The sequence below is a fragment of the Pinus tabuliformis genome, chromosome 8 (assembly GCF_031772625.1).
Source record: "Pinus tabuliformis cultivar Carrire ecotype Pingquan chromosome 8, CPIR1, whole genome shotgun sequence".
NCBI lineage: Eukaryota > Viridiplantae > Streptophyta > Pinopsida > Pinales > Pinaceae > Pinus > Pinus tabuliformis.
The window spans coordinates 548,312,196-548,324,546 of record NC_142294.1 but is presented as its reverse complement, the minus strand read 5'-3'; positions in this window follow the sequence as shown (position 1 = coordinate 548,324,546).

Genomic DNA, 12,351 nt, shown 5'->3' with positions numbered 1-12,351 from the left:
GCAAGTAGTCCCCCTCTATGGGTGTCCGGGGTAGCACACCAAAAAAATTTGGTTTTGCACCCTATATTAGGTTGGGCAGACCTACCTATGGTTTTGAGCATGATTTTCGCAAATGGTTTTGGATGCGATGGTTTTCGGTCCATGGTATTGGATGCTTCGACATGTATAAATATGTATTGTAACATTGAAAGGAACATAATGAAAAATCAAGCTAGTAGTCCCGGTTTTGTGATCTAGGGGAAAATATATGTGTATATTTGTTTTATGTGTTATGTTCTCGCTATTGTTTATTTTCTATGTTTTAGAATTCGTATGTAGGTTATTTCTGTATGGGGTTAAAACCTACAACGTCGATGCCAAGTGTTTGATAGAATGTTAGTCTTGGTTGGGGATGCTCAGACCTAGTCCTAGGGTGATTTTTGATTGATCGACATTGTTATCATGTTTTAAATGACTTTTGGAAGTTACAACAAGTTCTTGGCAGAGGCCAGGATTCTGGGCTAAAAAGGTGGCTTATATCCAGGGGTTGTTGGCACAAAACTAGCAATTTTGGTCCACAGTCGTTGGTAGGTAGGCCTATGAGGGTGACTTTGGGTTTTTGGTCACTCCCTTTCCATATCATGAGAGTGACTATGGTCTAAGAGCTGCAGAATAATAATGGGACCCAGGGACAGGTTGTTTGAGTGGTTGACTTGTCTCCTGAGAATTCTGTTGATGAGGTTAGATGGTTGTATGTGATGTTCCGTCAATTCCACTTCATTAAGGTAACATAGGAGGTTGAATCTGATCATAGTAGTATCTTTCCTCATGTTTACCCCAGTTGGCATGGTTACTTTGGGTAGACTTGGGAGGGGGTGTTACAATTCACCTATGTAAGCAATCGTTCCTCCACAATAATGATCCCTGACAACCCTGTCGGACAGTGACATAGATACATAGATACATATACATATACATAAATATTAGCATAAAACAATCATGATCATGTTAGATAATGACATACATACACGCAAAACATCAACATAATCTTGATCATAACATAATTACTAAATAGCATAAGTTCAAGGTTAAGAGAACTTCCTTTATCTATGCACACCATGCACAACATTGAGAACAATCATTCCCAACATAGCCAAGGCATATGAAGCCTCAGGTCCATTTAATTCACCTTTCTTGTTACCTTTCTCATGACTGTACTACCACTGTCCATTTACACCAATAGATTGAACCAATCTAACCGATTTGTCATATTCTTACCTTCAAGTTCCCTTCCTCATGCACCGAACTTCATTAAGGTCTTACATTACCTACTAGCTTTCATTCAACTCTCCCTGAGCTCCGTTAAACTTCCTCTTTCCCATCCAAATCCCAAGACCATCAAAGCATAAAATGCAATAACAAACACAAACAAGGAGAAAGCCATGAAAACCAATGACAATACAACACTGCAAACAAAGTGGTATGACCATACACTAAACATAAAAAAAAAACTACAAATCAAGCACAAACAAATCACAAAGAATTGAAATCACAAGAATCTCAATAGACACCATGTCTCAATCCCCATGGTTCCCCGTGCTTCCAAAGGAAAGCTCAATGTGAGCCTTCTTCATAATTTTATGGCAGTCACTTTGTCATGCAAACCCCTGCATCATATTTCCATAAAAATATAACTTTTAGTGCATAAATAAACATAACAATACACCAATTACCTTACCTTGTTGTGCCAACGCATTGCTTGCAACTGAAAACATCCACACCATCTCTTAAGGGACTCCAATCCTTTGATGAATCTAGCCATAACTAGAACCAATTGTTATACCTTTCAAATACATATTTATGAACATAACACATATCCTCATAATGTCAAACAAGTTCAAGGTTAAAAAGACTTCATGTATGCAAAGAACTCATTTGTTTGGAATTTCGGTTTCCATACATAACCAAAGGAATTTTCACCCAATTCCTTTCATTTACCTTTTCCTTGCTACAATTGAGTCTTACTATAAACTGTCAAATCACCCAACTGTTAGTTATAAAAACACGTCAACTATTACCTTGTCAAGCTAATACCAAACATGTTTCCTTGCAACTTCTCACACATGTCATTCTCACGTTCCAAAGATTAAGACATCATGTATATTAATTTGAAATCAACCTTCACCAAGTCTAACAACCATGTCATACTCAAAAATCAACTCACATTCATCAGTCATAATACAAAATGTTACACTCGAGTACATACCAGTTGTCTCAACACATATGTGGTAGTACGACCAACTTAAACAATATCATTTTGGTAAGAAATATTATAGACACATGCTCATATTATTCAAGTAATCAAACATTCAAACAATAGATAAACGACATAATAGACACCAAACACTCAAACACGAAATAAATGACATATTCAAACATTCAAACACCAAATAGACGACATAATAAAACTCATACCTTAATGTGTCTTAGGGGAGGCTATCTTGTCTACAAAATCAATCTATATTAGCACGATATATCTTCACAACATATCAACTCAAACATAAATAAAGTCATGATATCCATAAGAATCACTAGCCAACATGTTCACATCATAAACTCATAAACAATTATCATTCATACATAGTAATCACATCTGCACAATCATCCTATATGAGTACAACAGAATGTCAAAAATATGTCGACTCATACCTGAATGTCATAAGCCTAACCATCTACATAGGGCAATCCAATTTAACATGATACATATAACATCGATATCTTAGTTGCAACAACCCTAATAATCAAGTTACTAGCATATAACAACAACAAGTTATATATCATGCTCATCAACAACATATAACATAATCATCAAGTCAAATACCATATAACAATCAACAAGTTAACTTATAACATAATTATCAAGTTAACTAACATAAAACAAAAACCATAATGCATATAACAACAAGTTACTATCATTCATGATTATATGGCCACATTGATTCACTAGCATCTACCATGCATGTAACCACAACAACAATAAAATGACTAACATGTATATAACCCTAATGCATATAACAATCCATTAACTAACATACTTGCATGCCAAACATACAATACATGTATAACGATCTTCTCTCACCCCAAATTTTAATGTTGTGGCCTCATTTTGATGTTCTGCATCTCCTTCTCTATCTCAGCCAACACATTATCATCATAACATACCAATAACATCATGATGACCTAATATGCATATAATGGCCTCAAAATGCATGTTTGACTTACCATACATGCAAAACCATAACCATGATAATCTATGCATAATAACATATAGACACTGGCATGCATACACAACCATACACTCATGACGAAACATTCCACAACAACACCATCAACCTTCATGGTGACATCACTACGACCATGATCAACATCATGCAAATGTAGCAATCACATATACAACCTACATGCATGACAAACATCTTTTGCCCATCTAGTCCAAGGGTTGAACCATGCTCTAATACCACTTTGTAACGCCATCCTCCCACATATACCCAAGTAACCGATTAACCAGGGTAAACATGTGACGATAAGTTACTATGATATGATTCGTCGTCCTAAGTCACCTTAAGGAAGTGGAACCGATGAAAACGCACCATATAGACCTTCCACATCAGCAATAGGACTGCCATGAACCATCCCAACCTCTAAGGTGACTAGCCCCTGGGTCCCATTGAGATTTTATACCATTTAACCCTCATATGCTCCCTTGATATGGGCATGCATGCATCTAGGAGGCTCTAGATGCTCCCACAACATGGGTATGCCATTGTCCAGGGACTTTTCTCCCCAGTGATGTGATTGCAACCCCAGGATTTGAGCCACTTTTTCAAGCCCAGATCCCAGGTCACTGCCCAGAACTAAGTGACCTCTTCAGAACAGAGATATAAGAATCGAATAATGGTAAAATGTAATCACTTGAATAAGGGCTTGACTAGACCCCTACTATCCATGCCAGACATTTCGTCAAACATGTCACAAATATGAAATCTACAAGTTTAAACAATAGATCTGAGCATGAGGGTCTCATACTCATCTGAGGATCAGTAAGAAGCATTGATGCCTCAACACATTAGCTGCAGTTTCATCCATTAGGCCATAGATATATTGTTCATTCATTTACAAGTAAAAACATGATGAGATCCATACATATCCACTATCATAATACATGTTCATAACCAACATAATAACAACAGAATTACCAAGGAAATCACATCCACATCATCCACATATAATCCAGCATAATACTCATGAAATAATAAGGAGAAATAAACTCATATTAATGTTGAAAAGGCTAACCAGTTGTGGGACTTCCATGAACCACCCGACCATAGACATGGCTAAGCCAAATCTCTCTTCAACCAGTCATCCTTGTGCCATATTCCAAGCATGAATGTGGGATCTCATAAAACACATCAATCAAAATAATATAGGCCTTCCAGAGGCTAAATCACCTCAACCCATCAAACAATTATTCCACCTCACGATTGTACATCACAACCATCAATAGATTGGTCTCTACCCAAGCCATCTAGGGTTCTGGAGCGTTTGCTCCAACCAAGGCTTCCAGGACTAGTAACTCAACCCACATCTTATACAGGGCTTTAGAGAATTTGTCCCACCAAGGGCTCTAGAGAGTTTTTCCAACCAAGAATCCAGGATTACTAACTCAACCCAAGTTGTTACAGGGCTCCAAACAATTTTTCCAACCAAGGCTCCAAGAGCTAGTAACTCAACATAAGCCAAAGGAAACATGAGAGAACCAACCAAAAAAACAAAGAAAATAAACCCACAACACCATTTCTATCTAGGAAATGGCAAGGCTAGGCAAATCCACTATCAATCCAGGCAATCCTCCATGCCAATGACAAATCATGACCAATAAGCCACATGGATATGCCATGCATGCCAAAACTAGTGAGGAAAACATACATGCAACTTGGTACCTACGAGAAAAAACCACTGTATTTGTTGATTCTGTTGTCCTCTTGTGCTTTCCTTCTTTTCGGTTGCCTTCTTGCTCCAAAACTATAAGTATGAAACACTCTCCAAGAGTGCTCCAAGAAAAATATTTGTGTCCAAGAGTATGAGAGAGAGAGAATAAAGAGAGAGCTCTAAAACTAAACTAATAAAATTTTACACTAACCAAGCCTACCCATTGATCCTTAGAAGCCTTTTTATCAATGAGGCCTCTATTTTCTTCAATTTCAATTATTTTCCTTCATTTTCTTCCTCACATGCAATCGTGACCTTTCACCTTCCTTTTCTCCTAATTTTCTTTACTTTCATAAATAAGTGTGCCAAAATGCCATTTTGCCTTTCCAAATCCTTTTCCATTACCATTTCCATTGGCAATTTCCTTAGCCATAATAACCAAAATGAACACCCACTAGGATGTTTTTCCCACCATTTAGCTTGGAATACGTGTCCCATGACCATGGTCTTATATATTTTTACATGAATTTTTAACCAGGGTTGTTAGAATGATGACTAGGCAATGACAACACAGTGACATGGTAGGTGACTCGGTGAGATGTGAGGGGATATGCTAGACGCTGATGTGTACAGGACGCATGGAAATTTTTTGCATTAATTGGGTTTCGACATTTGAACTTTGTAGAGGCACGTGGAGAGCAGAGTGGATAACATCTGGCCTTCCCATGCCCCTCCACATCATTAATGTCCAAGCACTTTCATGGTGCAGAGCGCTCCGAGCTGTTGGATCGATAGGAACTCCTGCTGTCAGATCTAGGCGGTGTGTAACTCTGTCAATTCCCCCCACCCATGTGGTCTAGTGTGCCACATCATCGGGCACTCGACGCTTATGCTTATATGTCGATGTAGTGAGTTATATTGCGCTCACCGAGAGCAAGGAGACGAAACATCACCGACGCCGATCAATGACAAAGCTTGACTTTGACCACTTATGCCTCCTCGACCCCAAAATTTTGTAGGGGTATTTCATTTTGACAACAACACTATACTAGTTATGAGGCCCTTTTTGGCATATTTTGAGATAAAAGGGGTCTCAACCTCTTTCCTAGGGTTGTGTCCCTTCTTCTTGGATGGATCAAACTCTTGGCCACTCTTTCTTTGACTTGACTACTTAGAAATACACAAAAAAATCCACCCTACCTCTTCTAGAGATGCTTGTGTCCTCAAAGATAATTTAGCTTGGCTCACTTGAAGGTTTTCAACTTCACTTCTTGGCACGTTATTCACATGTGGATGAGATGGTATAAAACAGAGTCACAGTTCTCTAATCTAGGTTTGTGCCTACTCCAGGAAGACAGTAAAGTAGCCCTGAGATGCCTTCTAGTTTCCCTCAACCAACTTCGACCAACTCTCTTCCTAGTCTGCAACCCTTTCTTATCCTCATTTGGTTTCCTATGATTACTAAGGAACTCGGTCCAACACTCTTGGACCTCTTTCCACCCATAAAAGGATCTTTCCACAAGATCCTTGACTACAACCTCTTCTCTACAAGACAATTTGCTCGGCCTCCTTAGACAAGAATCCTCATTTTTTGGGATGTGTCAATCTCTCTAACATTTGTGGCCTCCTTAGATCTATCTTTCTCCACACATGAAGTCACATCTCAAGTATGTACCATGAGCCTCTCCTTAGGCTCTCTATTTATTCTTTTCTCTTAGGTCATTTAGGAAAACTCTAGATATTTAGGGTTTTAGCCTCTCAACCCATTAGAATAACTAGTTAATTTCTTTAGAACGTAAAACCACATATTTTGGTCCAAAACCCCACTCTCTGAGTAAATTTCCCAACCAATTCCTTACCTTTCGTGCTACCCAAAATTCCAACAGACAAGCCTTTGAGTTGAGAACCATCACAGTAGCAAATAAATAATGTATTCCTAAATTATTATGATTGTGTATGATGTGAAAATAGAAATTTCACTTAGTATGCTTTAACATAGTGAGGCTACCTAATATAATTCCTCTTTGAACTACTGATAAGTATCAATGCTTACATGTTGTGATTATGCTCTTGGTATGAGCATAAATGAAAAAAGTATAGAGGATGAAAATAGACAACGAAATAACATCAATTTTATTAATGGGTTCCATGAAATGTAGAACACCATTGGGGAAATGGGCAAGAGAGGTCATTATTTAAAATTATGTTGCAAATAATTCCCCCAACAATCATAGTGAGCATGAGTGAAGAAAAATTATGCAGGCTGAAAATTTATTGTATAAACAACGTGAGTAAAGAAAATGTTTCATTTAATTAATCATTGAATATTATAACAAAAAATATTAGCTGATAGCACTAGTAATGATGGCAAAGTGAAAAAGGAAAAATAAAGGAATTTGGGTAAAGAATTCCTTTGGGATAAGTTGGAAACTATTGTTTTGATTTTATACATGTTTTGCATATCTACATGAGGTCTTCTTAACCTTGATTTCATTTGACATATGTTGATATGTGTTATATGCGTGAATATGTTGATGATTAAATAAATGAATGCATTCAATGGCATCATAATTTATAGGTTGAAGTCAAAGATCATTCTTGTGGAAGAATTATTTATTATACTTAAAAAATTGATGCACGTAGAATGGTATGTTTTGGATAACATAGTGAAGTTATCCAATGAGATTTCTAGTAGTGTGGGATATCTATTGAGCAAGTGTTAATTCTTGTTGATGATCAATATTTTTTATGATATCACATGCCATGTTTATATTATGATAATGAAAAGTTAATTATGTGATTAACAAGCATACTAACCACTAACAGATATTGGGATAGGTAGGCCACTTGGGATTGGGGGCTACCTAGGCCTGGGAGGTGTAATGGTATATCTACATTCCTGTTGATAGAAGACTATCGGGATTGGTAGTTCCCACACTCACTGGGAGGTGAGTGAGAGAGGGGGGGATTATTTGGAGCATATACACCAGTGGGTGCTTGCTAGGTTTGGAAACTGGTTCAATGCATCAAGCATATACACCACTTGGTGCTTTCCAGGTTTGGAAACTGATTTAGTGCATGGAGCATATACACCATTGGGTTCTTGTTGGGTTTGAAAACCAATTCAATGTGTGTAAGTTGAATACAACTAAATATCACATGGAGCATATACACCATTGGGTGCTTGCCAACTTTGGCAATCAATTTAGTGTGTATAAGTTGAAGACAAGTTGAAGTTCACATGTAAGTTGAATACAACTAAAAATCACATGGAGCATATACATCATTGGGTGCTTTCCGAGTTTGGCAATCAATTTAGTGTGTACAAATTGAAGATCACATGGAGCCTATACTCCACTGCGTGCTTTCTAATTTTAGAAACTAATTCAGTGTGTGATCTGAATTTAAACAGGAACGCAAAAAATTACAGATGTAACCATAAATACAAATATGCAACATAAATAACACTTCATTTGATTAATATCAAATATTGAAATATGCTTACAAACATAATGGAAATAAGACTAGCTTGGGCGATGGTAACTTATCTCTGAGAAGAGATGTGGCGGCTAGATGCCTCTGAATTGTGTTACAATGAGGCTCAAGGGCCTATTTATTATTGAAAAACATGAGAAATCCCTAAATAGCCCAAACCATAACCCAAGAGATGTAATGCCAAGAGTTTGTGGGCCTCGTTGGGGTTAATTAGGCAGCCAACTTCCTGGGGTCATAACTTGGTCATATTATCTCCATTTGGTGCATATGATACCTTGTTAGAAAGGTCTCTTTGATTACTACAGTTTTTTTCGCAATCTCTTGGTTACAACTGTGGGCCTGTAGAAAACCTCAACAAAATGCCATTTAGGGGGTCAAAACTGCTACGAAAGTTCAGGACCTGGAAAACTACTAAAAATAGTAAATGATGAAATAAACAAGGAAACAAGAGAAACTGACTGGAGATCTAGGTGAGATAGGTGGGTGGCCACCAATATCTGCCTGGATCATTCCTCCCCCCTTAGGAAGAAATGGTCCCCATTGCATGCAGAGCCTCCATGAGGTGAGGAAACTTCTGTTGAACCTTGTCTCTAGTGAGCCACTTGCCTTGGTGCAAGAGTTGGCCAACTTTGACAACTCGATATAGTTGGATCTTTTGCTGGCAGGTGTTCTTGACCTGTGTGTCCATAATCTGATCAGTTGTGGCCTATTCCATGTAGTCTCGGTTTTACATTTTTGGTGTGAGTTGTTCTACAATGTGTGATGTGTCTAGCAATGGTGGGAAGTATGGTCGAAGGCAGTCCACATTGAACACTGGGTGCAGGCCAAGGAATGGGGGAATGTTGAGCTCAAAATAATTGTCTCCCATAGCCTTAGTAATGGTGTAAGGACCATATCAGAGTGTTCTGAGCTTCTAATGGGCTTCGGTAAGGCGTTCTTTCTACAAATGCAACCAAACTTTATCATCCACCTGAAACTTGTGTGGCACCCGATGTTGATCATGTCGTTGCTTGTACTTGGAATTTGACTTCTCCAGGATGTCGTGAAACTGTTGGTGGATGTGTTGGATGCATTCAATAAATCTGGTTGCTTTATCAGCCTCAGACAGTGCATGTGTGGATTCTATCTGCATAGTCGCATGAGGCATGGAAACATTAATAAGACAGAATTCTTGAAATCCTAGACCCACTTGAAAGGGACTACGACCAGTCGAGCCATGGAGATATCTATTATAACTATGTTGCACATATGGAAGACTCTCATCCCAAGTTCGAGGATGCTTGGAGTTGTACATGTGGAGTATGTGCACTATCATCCTATTGACGACCTCCGTCTGACCATCAGTTTGGGGATGGAGGAAGTCGATTTGGTGGGCTTGGTGTCCAATAGTGTCCAGAGGCTTGATCAGAATGTGATCAGGAACCTGTTATCTCGATATGATATAATGGTCTACGGGATCCCAAAATGTACCCATACTCGTTCAAAGAAGAGTTTAGCAGTGTCCTCTATTGTGATACTCTTCTTGCAGGCCACCAATATAGCCATCTTAGAAAATCTATCCACGACCACAAATACATAGTCATTACCATGCTTGGTAGAAGGAAGGCCAGACATATAGTCCATGGAGATGGATTCCCATGGCTGGCTGGGAGTAGGCAGAGGAGTGTACAAGCCTTGATTCTTTATGGTTGGCTTGGCGATGATGCAGGCAGTGCAAGATCTGATATATTTCCCAACATCCAGTCAGAGTTTGGGCCAATAAAAGTACTTTTGTAGTACAACCACATTTTTCTCCACAACAAAGTGTCCTGCTACCCGACTATAGTGCACCTCCCAAATAAGCCTGGAACGCTCGCTTGAAGGAACATAAAGGTGGCCTAGGTAGCTTAATAATGTGTCCTGAAGGTGGAAATCAGGAACTTGCTTTCCAACTCCTAGCATTTGGTATGTCGAAGAAAAATATGGATCATTTTTTTGTAGTTTCATCCATCCATAGGTCTCGTGACTACAAGAGTTGAGAAAAGTAGGTAGTGTTGCAATTGGGGGCCGACTAAGGTAGTCTACAACATGATTGGTGCTACCCTTTTTGTATTTAATGTTTAGGTGGAATTGTTTCAGATATGTAGACCACTTTTGATGATGATCATTCTACAACTTCCCTTGTGTCTGTATAAACTGAAGAGGTCGGTGATCGGTGTGGATGACTGTCTCCTTCCCCAAAATGTAGTGCTTCCATTGTCGACAAGCCTGCATGATGGAATACATCTCTTTATCATAGGTGGGGTACTTTTGAATTGTATTAGAAAGTGTCTCACTATGATAGGTCACTGGATGCCCATGTTGGGTGAGGACTACACCAATAGCATAGTATGAGGCGTTTGTCTCGATTTCAAATGGTTGCTGCAGGTCTAGCAGTGTGAGTATTGGTGTAGAGCAGAGGTGATGCTTCAACTCAGCAAATGCCTTTTGTTGGGACTCAAACCAAGAAAGCTTTGTTTTTGCCCTACCCTTAGTAATTTGACTCAAAGGCCGAGTGATATGGGAGAATCCCAACATGAACCTCTGATAAAAGTTTGCAAGGCCCAAAAACCTATGAAGCTCTGTTAGAGTAGTTGGGGTTGGCCAATCCCAAATGACTTGGATCTTGGCCAGTTCCACATGCACGCCACACTCATCTATGATGTAACCCAAGTATTGGACCCGACTCATGCCGAAGGTGCATTTCTCCAAGTTGGCACACATTTTGTGCTGCCGAAGGGTCTGAAAGACCTGCTGAATGTGCTGCAAGTGTTCATCCAAACTCTTGTTGAAGATGAGGATGTCGTCCAGATAAACCACAACAAATGAATTGGTGAAGGACCGCAAGATGTCATCCATTAGCCTCATAAAAATAGAAGGGGCATTTGTCAACCCGAAGGGAATAAGCAACCATTCAAAAAGTCCTTCCTTGGATTTAAAGGTGGTCTTCCATACATCTATGGGCTCTATTAGAACCTGGTGATAACTAGACTTCAGATCGATCTTGCTGAAATACTTGGCCCCCTTGAGTTGGTCCAACAGGTCATCAATCCATGGGATTGGATACCTATTCCTAACAGTGATTTTTTTTAGTGCTCGATAATCAATACAGAGCATCCAGGTTCCATCAATCTTCTATACAAGTACAATTGGGTTCCCACAAGGCGAGGAACTTGGTCAGATATGCCATTTCTGCAACAAATCCTAGATTTTCTACTTGATCTCTTCATTTTCCAAAATGGAGTGACGATATATTGTCATGTTGGTTAGAGGCGCCCCAGGATTCAAATCAATTGAATGCTTGACCTGACAATGTAAGGGGACCCCTATGGGTGAGGAGAATATGTCCATGTATTCTTCCACTACCGCATCCACCTGCTTCTGCTACTTGGAGGAACCTTTCCCGGGGGCCATCGTTGTGGCTATGACCTTCCCCTTACTTTGAGAGCAAATACAAAAGAAAACAAATTTCCTAGTCTGGGAGATGACCTTACTACATTTCTTAGCAGAGATTAAAGAGATGGTGGTAGGTGGGTCTACCTCTGGTATCCTATACAACTTAGTACGTAAATAAACAATAACAAAGTGAGATCTAGACTCATATATAACATGTCGCTTCCATAAGTATGGTTTTCCTAATAGTACATCACAAACTTCAAGAAGAGCAACATCACACAATACCTCATCCGTGAAGGACTTGATGTCATATGGAAGACAACACTACTGGCTGACGTGAAGATCCCATCCTTGGTGAAGCCACCCGATGGTATACAACTGCGGATGTGTTGTAGTCGGTAGGCCCAACCTCTTCATGACCTCTGCATAAATGAGGTTCTTTTGGCTCCCATTGTCGACAATGAACTGTAGCGG